The 14330-nt window shown below is 43.1% G+C and overlaps 1 protein-coding gene across 2 annotated transcripts in view; it reads right to left on the bottom strand.

Annotated features, from left to right (window-relative positions):
* Liprin-gamma overlaps positions 1-12267 on the bottom strand; it is a 59970-nt gene extending 47703 nt beyond the window's left edge. For both annotated transcript variants that reach the window (XM_065483809.1, XM_065483808.1), the window contains exon 1: positions 11858-12267. The gene's annotated coding sequence lies outside the window, so the exon portion shown is untranslated. The remainder of the gene's footprint in view (positions 1-11857) is intronic.
* Positions 12268-14330: the final 2063 nt, after the last annotated feature.

Genomic DNA, 14330 nt, shown 5'->3' with positions numbered 1-14330 from the left:
CACATATAATGTTATAACTAAAAAATATATTTTCAACGGGAAATGAATTAATTGGTCTGCGTTTTATTAAACATTAGGCATAATATTGCCGTCATTATACAGGATGCGCAAATATGGCTGCCATTGGAGTTTTCTGGGAAAATTATTACAGAGGCATTAGTATTTTTATTAGACACAAATTAACTTAAATTGTATATTTAACAGGTTTGCACATCAAAGAAAGAAAATCCATATTTTTAATATTTTCGTTTCATGGGGTTACAACATTTGATTAGAAAAATATGCTTGATCGTCAAAAATAAATTTGAATGCCAGAGAAAGCATTCTTATAGCAAACTGCACAAATCAATTTTGAGAATTTCCGAAATAAAAAATATTAATTAATTTGCAATAATTTTCTGCGAGTAACTCAAATGATTAAAAAAATATATAAATGCTTATAAAATTTAATAACAATTTAGATATTAGTATTTTCTTAGAATTGCTTGGTATTCAAATAAAAAAGACTGAGATAATTGTCCATTTAAAGGTAGAATCTCCGAAAATATCCAAAAACATAGCAAGGTTGTTTTGACAACAGATAAACACTGTGGTAAGTTCTCCCTTACACATCTTCCTTTTGGAGCCATCCAAAGATAAAGCTAATTTCCGAGTTGAGCACAAATAAAAATGCATATCACTGCAAAATGGTCGCAGTAAGCCAACAAAGATCGCACGAGCACATATATACATATAGGCCTAGGAGCAATTTGGCGAAACAACCACTGCTTGCCTCGTCGCCGCATGCACACATAATTGCAATCGTGACGCTGTGCGAGGGGGCCTCTGCCTCTGCTTTTGCACGGTGTACTTTTGTTTCGCCAACAACGTGTGTGCATATGCCGAGCCCACGGCCGTCTGCTCCCCCCGGAGAGGCATTGTGTGCAGCACATCAAGCAAAAGCGACCAAAGAGTGGAATGCCAGCAGCTCCTGAGTCGGAGCAGCATCTTTTTCTTTTGCAACTGGTTAAACATGAATGTTGCGCGCGATGGGCATGCGACATATTTTATGCATGAATGCTCTCTGCGGGATGAAACTGCACGCCGCTCAGTGTTGTGTACCAGATGACGAGACGCCGGCAAAGTAGCTAGGCAATTTCAGCCGTGTTTGCCTTTTCATCGTCAACTGATCCTCTCACTCACGGAATTTCAAAACTTCCACCCTGTAGATTTGAATATTTACCCTCTGATGTACATCGCTGATCCGGTGCAGAAGGCGGGATAAAAATGAAGGTCAGTGGCCTTTCTCCATAAAACACACGAGTTTGGTCAGTTCATTTCTCTAAACGACCCGACGCAGTCTTCTTCTCTCTAGGTGGCTCGTTTCTGTAATTTGGCCACGTCTCGCCATGCCATAATTTTCCCAGCGTTGTGCAGAATCTTTTACTCAGCAAAATAGACTGGGCTAAACGACCGCGTCTGTCGAATGGCCAGCTGGATTAGGTTGGCCCACTTGAGCTGGCTAGCTATTTTCGATTCATCACAACTTTGCAACATCCATCTCGGTATCGATCTCTGATGAGAAAAGGAGCTCGCCTTTTCCACTTTCCCTCTCACTTTGTCAGTCGTTCGCCACGCACCAAATGAGAAAAGTCGCCGAGCACAGAGAGCCGAAGCATAGGGGAGAGAGCGCTGCTTGAAACAAGAGGAATGCAGGATAAAAAGGACCCTTTTCTTTTCACTCGGCAGCAGAGGAAATGCCAATAATCATCTTTCGGTCTGTTGGCTCCTTTGTGAGTGCGCCTCAATCACAATTATGCGCCAACCACAATTTTAGAGCTGAGGTTATAATTCTCTTGATCAGGCAAGAGACGAAAAATCGGAGGGATTAATATACGAAAAAGCCGATTGGGGTTCCGTTGTAGATATTGGTCCGGAGTTCTGCTAATTTTCTACGATGGGATAGCATTTTCAGATATTTTTATAAAATCAAATTAAAATCTTAATTTGCTAAAAAATTAAAGCATAACTACTATAAGTAAAGAATAAATATTTAGAACGTTACCTTTTGCACTAAAAACAAAAACGGATGATATTTTTGAGTTTAAAATTTTTGAAACAATCTTTCCTTCTGATTTGATGTGCTGATTTTGAGAAAAATTCTGTCACTCCTTAAATCATTTCAATTCAATATTCAAACAAATTAAAAGTTATTTTTCAGACTCAATTTGAGACTGTCATTTTTTGTGATATTCTTTATTGAGGTGAAAAAGCACAACTCAACTCAAAAAATTTAACCACTGCCTCTACTTTAATAATGGGATGTGACTTAAGCTCGAGCCAAGCCATAATTCTTCAACCACAAACTCCGGCGTCAATTTAGGTAACAAGGCTAACCTCTACCCCAAAGCCAGCTGCCAGCAAAGCCCCAAGCCGGAGTGACACCCCCGCAGCGACAAATCAAAGCGACGAATTTGCATGTGATCTGCATAAGCTATCCCCAAAGCATTAACACGCACGCACACTAATTAACAACATCTGGCAGGAATATGGCACGGGCAATATTGGCGTTGTGCTGCTGTGTACTGCGCTGTGCGCATTCTTCAATAATGGAATAGCTGTCACTTGGCGACAGGATCGGATGAAGTGATGCATGGCTGCTGGAGCGAGCGACATGCTCTTTGAATAAAATGCACAAACGTGAGAGACACGCCGTTTGTTGATGTAAATGTGTGAGTGAGTGTGTGTGTACGTTGCATCGAGCCAGTTTCGCATTACACTCTCGCACATAAGCGGGGAGCTTATATTCACCGCGCCTGGTGACACTTTGTAAATTGCTTTCTGTCCTGTTTTGTCTTTCACTCGCTCTCCCTTGGATTGTTCGCCGGAGAAAACTAATGAGAGAGCCATCACGTCAGCATGCATGATCGATTTGGTTCGTTCAGCAAGTATGATGCGCGCCAGAATTATTTTTCATCCCGCGAGCGAGCGTCATTTTTCACCGACTCTCGCCTTTTTCTCCTCTGCTCTCATGGGCTTGAATGCATGTTGTGCAGAGCGAGTGGAACTCGTTACTCGACCGTGGGTTTCGGTGATTAATCCGCTGCGCAGGCAACTTTTTGTCAACCGAGTTGACGCGCCTGTCACCCACCACCGATTCAATTAAATTCGAAATTCGCTCTGAAAGTGTCCAATTTTGACTCTGTCATTGTATTTTCCGAACGTAAAATAGAAATAAAACTCATTTCACGTCACCAGACAATTTTCGATCCATGAAATGACTAATTGTTCTACGCTGTAGAGTTCTGTATTCTAGATTGGCGGTTATAAGTGAAATTTAATAAATTTAGATGGCAAGTTTCCATACTGATTATCAGCTGTTTCGGCCCAAAGCTTTTTAGCTGCAAGCAAAATCCTTTGATCACAGAATTAACCGCAGAGAACTCAAAATCCTCTAATTGATTTGGCTTTTGACTCATTAATGAGTATAAATCAACTAAGGAACGAGTGAAGAGAGATCGTGAGAAAACTCAGCCAGTCGTCCTCCCTGCCACAAAACTCTAACGAAAATTCGCAAGCCAAAAGTTTCATTCTTTTATTCGAAGTTTTTTTTCCAAAAGTGAAATAATTTCAATTAGAATTCAAGATCAAGGTTGATCACACTGCTGAATTAGAGAGGGTTCATCGGAAAACGTTTTCCAAGTTAAAAATGTAATTTAAATAAGAAAAATAATAAAAATAATGGTCCTTTAAATTTTATTAATAATTTTGCACGATAAGTCTCATCAAGTAGGGTGATTTAATGTTTTATTTTAGAAAAATTACAATTTGATTTGAATTATAAATTATAAATTTTCCAATCCATTCACGTACTCATTTCATTAATAAATTAAATAATTTTCTTGAAAATTGTTCATCTGCAAGATACACTCAGAGAAATAAAGTTATCAATATGTACTGTCGGAAATAGTCTGAAATAAAATATGATATCAATCCTTTAGGAGATATATTTAGCCCGATTGGAAATATCATTTTCATGTAACGCTATCCGTTAGCAATAAAAGCTCAAGGTTCAGTAATAAAAGACCCTGTGTGCGCTGAAAATATGCTTATGAAGTCGTACATGCGTACTCTATTCAGAGCCGATTCACAGAGAAAGAGAGAGAGAGAGAGCTCGATATTCCATATCGCTCGTTTGGACGAGCGTTTTGCTGAATGATTCAAAGAGCCGGCCCGACCCGGCGCCATGTAAGCCGGGGCACTCGTGCGGGGCGCGGACTGCATCACGATAAAGGCGGCAAGGAGCAGCTTTTTCGCGCGCGCATCCGTCCCATTTAAATTATTAAAAAGCAGCACCCGGCAAACCGAGTGCAAAACGTCAATACTCATCAAGCTCGGCAAACATGCAGGTTAAATAGAAATTTATCGCACGAGCAGCTAACTAGGAGGGAGCACAGAAACCCGCAAAACCAAATAAAGGAAATTAGTGGGTACAAAAATCAGCGAAAAAGCGCGTGCTCGAGTATGGCCTCCGCTCCTCCCAGGTTAATTTTCATTTCCTTGTTCAGCGGCTGGCCCTTGCCGCTGACGTAACAACTCAAAATTATAGCTTCCGTCGCACACGGGAGTTGGCTTTCTTGACTTTCCACCTGCATCACTTTTTCAGCGCTGAAACTTTTCTCTCCGTAGCTCCTTTTCTCCTCCGTGGACAGACTTGCTGCTTTCTGCTCTGTAGTTTGCGTTGTCGGCGCAGGATTATGTCTCTATATGCATGACATGTACATTTTTTCTGCTATTTCCTGACCTTTATTCGGCCGCTGCTGCCAACAGACAGCCGCTAGTGGAGGGCAACTTTTTTACTCGCGTGCATTATTATTTTTCTCGGCTCGGCGGCGCAACATGGATTTTTCCTACGCTCAGCAAAGGAGGTCAAGCATAGCCCGTGAAATAGAAAAGCCGTGCATGAAACAGAGAGCACGGCTTTTGCGATAGGGAGGGCAAACATTTGGTGTAAGCCGCTTAAAGACGAGGCCAGAGTACTTCCACTGGAAAAAGGTCTGCTGTGCTTAATGGAAAGTGCTTTAGCTTCAGCCCCGGAGATGGGTCAAGGGAACGTGAATTTCCTCTGTGTAGCGGGTATTAAAAGTTTTGTAATTTTCGTAATTGGATTTGCGTTATAAATATTGCAGAGTTGCTGTTTTGAAATTCAATTACGTCAACGAAAACGTATTATAGATTTATTTCCAATAAAAACAATACACCACGTGAATTTAACCCTGTGACGGAGTATTAATTTCCAGCAGACTGCGCGACGCCTCGAGCTGAATCTGCTTGCGACTGAAAAAATTAAGTTATTTCTAAATTAATTTCTGCATCGTGGAATTCAATTTGTGTAACATTGGCAATCTCTCGAGTGACGACGCAAGCAATCTGTGCTTGAGGCGTTGCGCGCAGTCTGCTAGAAATTTGATATCGCAAGCAACATCAGTCGTCGAGGGAAGCGCTTGGCACATTCCGTTTAATAAAAGGCAGCTTCTTTGTCACAGCCGTTCGAGTAATTCAAGAGGACAAATTTCGGCAGAATCTGCTGTGAAAGTGCGAAATTTATTTGCTGCCTCAAATTGCGCCGCTGCCAACGTAATGTTTTCGCTCCTTTCTGCTACATCACCGCCGTGCGTCGAGCTCATTTATTCTTTCAAACAGAGATTTTCGCCCACGCTGCACGAGGAAGCGAGAAAAACTGCTGCCGAGCCTTTATTCTACCAACAGCACGCGTCGGTCGCACCAACAAAATGATTAATGGCCTCTGCTGTGTTGTACGGCTTCCAATAAAGTTATTCATTTTGATGTATGACGTTAATGCATGCACCAACGAATAAACCTTTTTCAATCAGCGACCGCCGGCGCTTTTAATTTTTCAACAACTCTGAATCAATTTTGTTTTGACCAATGTATGTGATGAAAATGCGAGTAATCTTGATTTAATAGAAAAGTATTAACACGTACCAGCCACAATAATGAAGTTTTTGTCTCCGGTGTGCCATCAATAAACGACGCCATTACGGCGCAGCTGTGGGATTAATGAAAAACGGTGGTGGGTGGCCCACCGACAGGATTTGTATAAATATCGATTGACGACAAAAGCACCTGAAAATATATTATGTATTCACGATGAGGGAACAAAACTGCTACATATTTCGTTGAGCCTGGTAAAATGTGATGCCCTTCACAAACAATAACATTTTCAGCCAAAACGTAATTTAATTTGACTCCAGCATTAATCCGCAAAATGGAAATGAGATTTAAGCTACAGAAAAACGAAATTTGTTCATTTTCCCATCACATTTTAAATGTTTTCAAATTATTCAAAGGCTTAACATTTTATTGTTCCGCTTGAAAATGAAATAAAAATAAGTATTTGTAAAAAGAGTGAATCCAAAGCTTTTTGAAGCGCAGAGATAAATCATCAATTTTTTATTATTTGAACCTCTGCTCAGAACTTCCCATGAGCTAGGAACCTGTGAGCGGATAACATGAAGCCCATTTTTTTCGCCTCCCGCACTGAGGTCTCTTATTTAAACGCCAGTAATTTGTCCCTAATGCCGCTGAAAAGGTACGAAAACCAGCAAGTGGCGAGTCGGCGCCAGTGCCCCATGAATTATTTGAGCATTTAAAGCCTCTTAACTAACAACATTTTGCCATCTATCATTGGGTCTTGGCACTGAGAAAAATACCTTAACAACAAGCTGGTTCAAGACTGGCAATTCTTTTTTTAAAATTATACACTTCTAAATATAGGTTTAAAATGGAGGTTTTAGCACTAATAACTTCCATGCTTAAATTTAAAATTACAGTGATTTTCATAGTATAGATGCATTTGGGTTTTTTTTATAACTGTTGAACGAGTTACTTTGTAGAGAGTGCGGGCTGCGGTCGGTAAATCAGACAGAGAGTTATCATCAAAGGTTTTTACCATGATTTTAGTGCCATAAAGTTGCGACTGTCAGTTTTGTTTGAAAAATTGCTCAGTCGCCTGCGTGGTTGCTCATACAGCTCTCCAGAGGTTTAATTGGCTGCGGGACCATTGTGATCGAATTTCCGCTACGCAATAGCCATTTAATATTTCCACGTCATTGACGCCGCGAAATTTATTTAACCCTCTGCCGACGGCTACGAGGGCGCATCTCTGCTCTGGCGAAAATAAATTGTCGCATTTCGCAAAGTTCACTGAGGCAGCGTTCGTCCTCGCCAGCGGGGGCGTGATTTTCACACAAGCACGCACAAACAGCGAGGGCGTGCGGTGCGAAGTCTCACAAACGTCGCTGTGTGGGTGTGTTTGAGTGCGCGAGGAAAGTGGAGACAACCAGATTAACCCCTTTGCCCAGACTAATACGTCTGCGGCGGAGAACTCAATCTGCTTGGAAAAATTATTCCAGTTTACTTTCTTGCCTCGCAAATCCCTGATTCTTTACTTTGCTTGAGGGGTAAATCCTGGGGATTTGCTCCACTCGGCGAAGAAGTCTCAGATTTCTTCCATATATTATTTCACAAAATATATAGAGTTAAAATAGAAACCTAGTGAATCCTAAGAACGTTGGCGTATGCTGTATTTGATATTGCAAAGAAACACTTGATTATTTGAATTATCTTATCACTAGTCAGGTAATAATCAAATTTCTGAAAAAGGCGCAGATTAAACGGAATTGAAAACAATGTTATTGTAAAATTGAAAAATAGCTTCAATAATTTGAATTTAATAAAATTACCTGTGTGAGTATTTCTATCCCTTTTTAACTTTCGTAATATCCCATTTGGCAGTGGGAAAAATTACTTTCATGGCACTCTGAGGGACTGATTTAAAATTGTGTATATAGAGAGGAAGTGTAGTAAGCCCAAAGCGTTTAATAAATGATGCATCCATTACATTTAAAAAAATACAGTGTATTTAGTCTCTCTTAGGTCCCCTTTAAAAATTGTCCCCGCATCCAATTGGCCAAACGAACGACGTCTTTATTGCCTCCTCATCTCTGGCCAGGCTTAGAATTCAGAAAAGACATAAAAAGCGGCTCCATTTGATGGCGTAAGCAAGCAAGGTATTGCCCTCTTTTGGCCCATTCTCCAGCAATTACGCTCGCGATGCAATTCAGGCGTGCATCGCTGGGCTGCTATTTTTAATTTAGACGAGGAATTCACGGAAAGGGAATACTCGAGAGCGAGATGGATGAGCTTGTGAGTGCCGGTCCGACACAGAATATAACTGCTACTGGACTAATGCTCCTTTACGAGCGCATTTTCTCAAGAGAGCACGGATAGGCAAGGCATATAGATAACGCTCGGCAGGCCGACCAGCGCTAGCTGTTATTGCCTTTTGCTCGGCGCGGTGCCGGCGTCCGGAAGAGCAACCACTCTGGACCTGTGCCAATTCTGGGGCTTTTTATCACGCGACACGCTATATTAGAGAAGTGTTCATACTCAATGGAAGAAACTTTTTGCGATCGGACGCAGAGATTAGGCTTTCAGGCTGAATTTGGATGAGGCCGGGACCCAGAAATATGAATGAAGATGTGTTTTGCTCTCGGGGAACGTGTTTTGGCGTACTTTTCAAACATTCTGTATTAGGACGAGAGATATAAAAATTCCGCTCCGGCGCTGGAGCGAAGCTGTTCAAATAAACAATCGCCGTTTGCGGTCTGTGCAATCAGATGCTTTGATGTCAATCAGTGGCAGACGCGACCTGCGGCACATCTCTTTTTCATTTTCGTCGAGCCTCATTTCTCACACCGACCGCCAGAAGGTTTAAATTTAAAAATCGATGTGTTTGTTGTTCATTGTGTCGCGGCTGATGCTCCTGTTGCTTTCTTTGTTTTGTCTCTGCGAGTAATTCGATCGCCAAGTGCCGACAGCTCCGCCGACACACGCGTTACTACTCCTTGGCCGCCGGCCAAATTCTGCACACCTTGCTCCTCAGGCGAAGAGCCCCAAAATGGTCCTCCACGAGTGCAGATCAAAGATCGCCAATTGACGTGCGGCAATTACATTGTCAGCGACGAACTTTCGTTTTTCCCTCGCGGACCAGTGAACAGAAAACTTTTCAGGAGGTGCGAGAGAGCAGAGAATACGTTTTTTTTGCTGTTTTGTCGGTCGGTCGGGGGGTTGCAAACCCCCACTGCTTGCTCTCGGCGGCTTTGAATGTGTAAGTGGCCGACAGAGTAGCAAACTTCCCACCGAACGACTCCTTTGGCAGAGCCCGGCATTATTGGCATGGAAAACAGGTACGTGCCGAGCTGAATTTCCAATATCTTGTTCGGGGCAGGAGCGTTTATAGGGCGCTGCGGAACATATCAAAATATTTAAATGGGTTTCCAAGACAAAAAGCCTTGTGGAATATCGATGATTAGTTTGGCTGCCGAAGGTTATGAATTTTAATATTATTACAACAACTTGTTTCTCTGATCATACCTGGAGGCTATGCAATTTGGAGGATCGTTTTTCTGAGCTTACAATCATCATAAGAATTTTTAATTTGACAACGAGGATGAAGCCTGGTTTTAATTATATTCAACATGAAAACAACCTCGAGTGGTCGCACTTTTCAAATATATAAGAATTTCTGTTGAGCATGAATCACGCAATTTTAGGCCGTTTGAACCATGTTTAAAGTAAACTATAGACACATCTAAAATAGTTTAAATCGGCTAAAACTAGGTAGGAAGCCAAATATGTGCTTCCTTTTTTTCTATTAGCCACAATTAATTGGCACTTAATAGGTTGGTTTTTAAACATTAATATTTTACTTTTTTGAGTTTTTAAATTATGCTTTTTTATTTCATCCTCTTATGAGATCATATTTTTGTCCTGGAGAGAAAATATTATAAAAAAGTATAGTACTTCTCCTCATTCTATTTTCTTTATTAAATAAACTTGCTGATTTTCCAACAATCTTCATTTGTCAAAATAATACTCAAGCATGGTCCGGACACTTCGTAATTTCTTGTATAGCTTTTAGATAGTATTTCAATAGTTCTCGGATTAAAACAAAATTCACTTTGCTTTGGTTTCTTCGCTTCAATTTATTTATAAACATCATAAATATTTAGTATTATAATTATAATACGTAGTTGGGAAACCAAAGATGACCAAAAACCTGTCTAAATCGGCTAGGGAACCGCCAAAAACAAAATCGTCCAAAGAAGAACTCACGACCGGAAAATACGTCACGCAATTCAATTTCCGTTTCACTGGGCTGTAATAACGATCTCGATCGCCCACTCGTCGTGTTCAAAGAGCTACAACGCCAAAATTTCAGCCGCGCGCGGTGCAAATTAAAAGTCAGCCAGGAGTGAAAACGTCGAGGCCGCACCTGCGGCGCATTTTACCTCGTTTTCTCGTTTTGTTTCCGACCGGTCCCGAGAATGGCGTGTCGCATAATTAAATGTCAGCCTGTTGGGGCTGCTCTCCGTAAATTTCAGTGCGGCCAAGCGTGATTGACGCGCGTCCGTCAGTCGGCAGCGCGCAGCCCAGCACCCGTCGTTCTGCAGCGCCGCGGGTCGAGTGGGACTGGGCCAACACGGATTCCGCTTTCGTCCCTCGCTGCTTTTACTCACGCTTTTTCGGCGGAGACGCAGTTACGCACTCGCGACCTGAGAGCACTTGAAATTTCAAGGGGTTTTGCTCCCTTTCTTTGTACTCCGCCCCCCGACCATGCCATTTGCGAGATGGTATTATCGTCTGGGGCTGGAGGATCACCGCTGCGGGTCACCCGAGTGCTGCCGCTTGCTTTTTCTCTCATCTCCTCGCGTGTGTTTGCAAAATGGCTTTTTCGGCACGGGCTTTGATAGCCGCCTTGTTTGCTTCCGCTTCGACAACAACAAAGAATCTGAATTTTTCGTCCACCAATTTTAATTTAGAAAAAAATGGCAAGAACAAAAGGTTTTCATAGTTGTTTGTGCAGTAATTTTATGAGAAAATTTCCTTCTTCGCCACCATTTAACTTGTCGCGTGTAAAAAGCTTCAAGAGAAAAGTACCACCTGCTATTAATATGCAAATTTCCCTGCTCGTCAAAGAAAAGTGGCTGCAAATTTACGAGCTGGAGAAACAGCGACGCCGCAAACCGCAGCCAAATCTTCTTCGCAACTTGAGCTTGCTTGGCAGGCAGGCGGGCGCTAATGCACGCCTGCATATCGCCTCAATAAGCCAGCGAGCCGGCTAATGAGAACGAAACAAAGCGGAGAGAGTCGGTTTTAATTAAAGAAGGACCGCCGTTCCTAAGGCAACCGCAGGGCAGAGGCTCTAATAAAAGGCAGTGGTTTGCATTTAGGACATTGAAGTGCATAAACAGCCGGTAAACAGCTGCATATATTATGCGCCGCGACAGCTATGCAACCTGAACGACGGCTATGCCTCCGCGGCTGCAGATTCTGGAATCACAGGCGTTTGAACGAGCTAAAGTTGATGCACCGTCGAACTCTGTTGATTCGCTCAGGGATGAGAGCGGCCTGCTGTTTTTTTTATTACAGTAACGAGCTTTTGAATCGGAGGGGGCGGCAACGAGTTGCTGTTTTTTAGAATAATCCCGGCGAGGGGACAAAAATGACAGTTCAGCAGTTCAGCGAGTGTATAATTTGAGGAGCGGAGGAGGAGGCGGCACGACCACCTTTTATAAAGATATCCCACCGAGTTTGTTTTTATAATCTCTCGCGAAGTTTTTCAATCCGCTTATCGCAAATGGAACAGCCGGATTGTCAGAGCCAAAATCGATTTTATTTCAGGCATTACACACAATAAAAAAACCATCGAATTTCCTTTTCATAAAAGGAAAAAATACAGTTGAAAAATGAGCTATATTTATCCAAATAAAAGAGAAAAGAGGCTGCTTACCTTTTTGCGCAAACAGTCCAAAAGCCTTTGATGAACGACGCTGCGACAAAAATCCTCAGGCAGGCAGGCAGGCGTGCAGCGATCGAGTGAGTAGGTGCGGTTCCTTCTCCTGCGTGCGGCTGATCAGCGCATCTCGGCGCGGCGAAGCAACAACAAGAGAAGAATCCTGCCCGCGCGCCTCGGACACTCGGCAGCCGCGGCCGGTCAAATCAATCAAACGCGAGCGACGAGGCACACAGAAGCACTAGGCACTGCCGCGCGTCCGTCAGCAGTGGCTGCACACATCACGGGGGGCACCCACCGAATTGCAATAAATTTCGGGCCTTGCGCCGCGCCACTTCTTGTTTGACACTGCGAGCGAGCGCACCTCGGGCCGACCGACCGACACCCAGCCAAGGGTTCCGTCAGAATAAAAAAGTAGAGGGGTCGCTGGCTGGCAGGGGAAGTGTGACGTAATTCGCTGCTTACCCCACCACCCCTGCTCGCTCTCGGGTCTGCACCCTTGCTGCTTGCACCGCTCCCCTTGTTGTTTTATATCATTTTGATAGGCACGCACGCAGGCGCCGCTCGATCCACCGATGACGAGCAATCGAGGAAATCTTGGGCCCGAGCCGATGAATGGGGCCTTTTGCTTTTACAATTAGGGAGTGGCTATTTTAATTTAAGCTATCTTAAGTGGTGGACGCGGTCTGGTCACTCGAGCAGCGCGTTTTTCTTCATTCTTCTACTCTTGCGGCACGCTGGGCCGCAAATTTAATTCATTTCGTCCCCCAAACCTTTTGATGCTGTAAGTTGCCGTATATCAAACAGCAAATCACCGAGCGCACGGGAGATTCGCTGCGTCCACACGTTTGTAGTTTTAATCCCACGCGGCGCCGGCAAACAAATTGAAATTTTCTGCCGTGCTTTCGTGTTTGGCATACTCTCGTCTGTTATCTGTTACCCATTATGTTGCAGAGTAGTCATATTTTGTGTATCTGTAAAAATTGTGGGCACCGTTGCACTCCTGCTGGGATTTGCTATGAGGAATAAATGAATATTTTCAAAAACGCCAACCAAGAAATTAGATATCCTACGAGAGATTCAAAGAATATCAGGATGACTAAAAGATACAAATTTTGCTCTTTTTATCCCTGTCCTCGGACCGGGAAGGGCGTGCACTGCACTAGCACGAATGCTGAAACCCGGGGTCCCAATAACACCGCGAACGGATAACATGGGCGCACCAAGCCGCACAGGGACCCAGCCCACTCAAGGGCCACTTGCCTCCACACCGAGGACTGCATTGAAACGCTAGACATTCGTCCCGTGAATCCAAATCACGCATGCTGGAAAGGTGCAAACCAGCAAGTAGCGAGTCGGCGCCGGTGCGCCTCCCAGCCCGTTGAGCAATTTGAGCATTTCGAGTCACTAAACTAACCACTTTTTGCCATCTCTGACATTGGGTAGCCAGTATTAGATCTCCGAACTGCTCAAATACCTCCCGTTGCTTTGACACTCCTGAGAGTGCCTTAACAATGCGAGCCAACGGGCTTTTTCGTAAGTCCTTTTATATACGCAGATATCCTCGGATATCCCATTTCTTTCCGGGTGTAAGAAGACTATTTTACTCTCTTGTAACCAAATCTATTTTGGGTTTGGAAAGGTTTAAGATAAATCTGAAGTGTTTGAAAATAATGATAAGGTGGGCACATCTCACAAAACATATATTCACGACAGTACTCCCAACATTTTCAAAGCTGTTTGTCGACTTTAAGGATTTAATCTTACTATAGTCAGCACACTTACTTCCGGAGCGAATGCATGGTGGGTCAGCATGCCGATTTGAGGCATATTGAACAGCTTTGAAAGTACAATTTTTACACGTTCTCAATGTGGATGCATATCTTTACATGGAGCTATTATAAGTTTACGACCGAGACGAGAGCAAGGATATAATAGTTTACGACTCTCTGCCATGTTTATGAAAAGCTAAGCGAAAAAGGAAAACTGATCTCGGTGAAAAAACAGGAAGGAGAGTACATAAAGTTAATTTACTGGCACAAGAACAACAATTCACGCACGCACCGCGAGAAGATTAATCAGCCGTCTCGCGAACTCGCTCGAGAGGGAAAAATACAAAAAAAATGAATCGGGCAAGAAATAAAATATAATATCTGCACGTACTATCTCATCTCTTTCCACGCTACCAGCATCGCATAGCGCGCGCAATCCCCACCGGCGGGCAATATTATGCAACCTGCTTGAATTGAAAATTCCTCGGGTTGCCTACTATTGAGACGGCAGGGGGCGATAAGCAGAATGCGATAAAATTTGCATTTCCCTTGCGGCACTTTCATGCACGGTACCACGCTTGGAATCAGCAAAATAAATATAACTTCTCATTCATATTGTTATCGGCGTGCTTACTCGATCCTAAAAACCCAAAAGTATTTAACACGCCTTCGTGAAATAAGTTAATCCGAGGGGCGAT

This window comes from Cloeon dipterum, chromosome 3, assembly GCF_949628265.1.
Source record: "Cloeon dipterum chromosome 3, ieCloDipt1.1, whole genome shotgun sequence".
Lineage (NCBI taxonomy): Eukaryota > Metazoa > Arthropoda > Insecta > Ephemeroptera > Baetidae > Cloeon > Cloeon dipterum.
The sequence above is the reverse complement of the archived record's forward strand: the minus strand, read 5'-3'. Positions and strand labels throughout refer to the sequence as shown.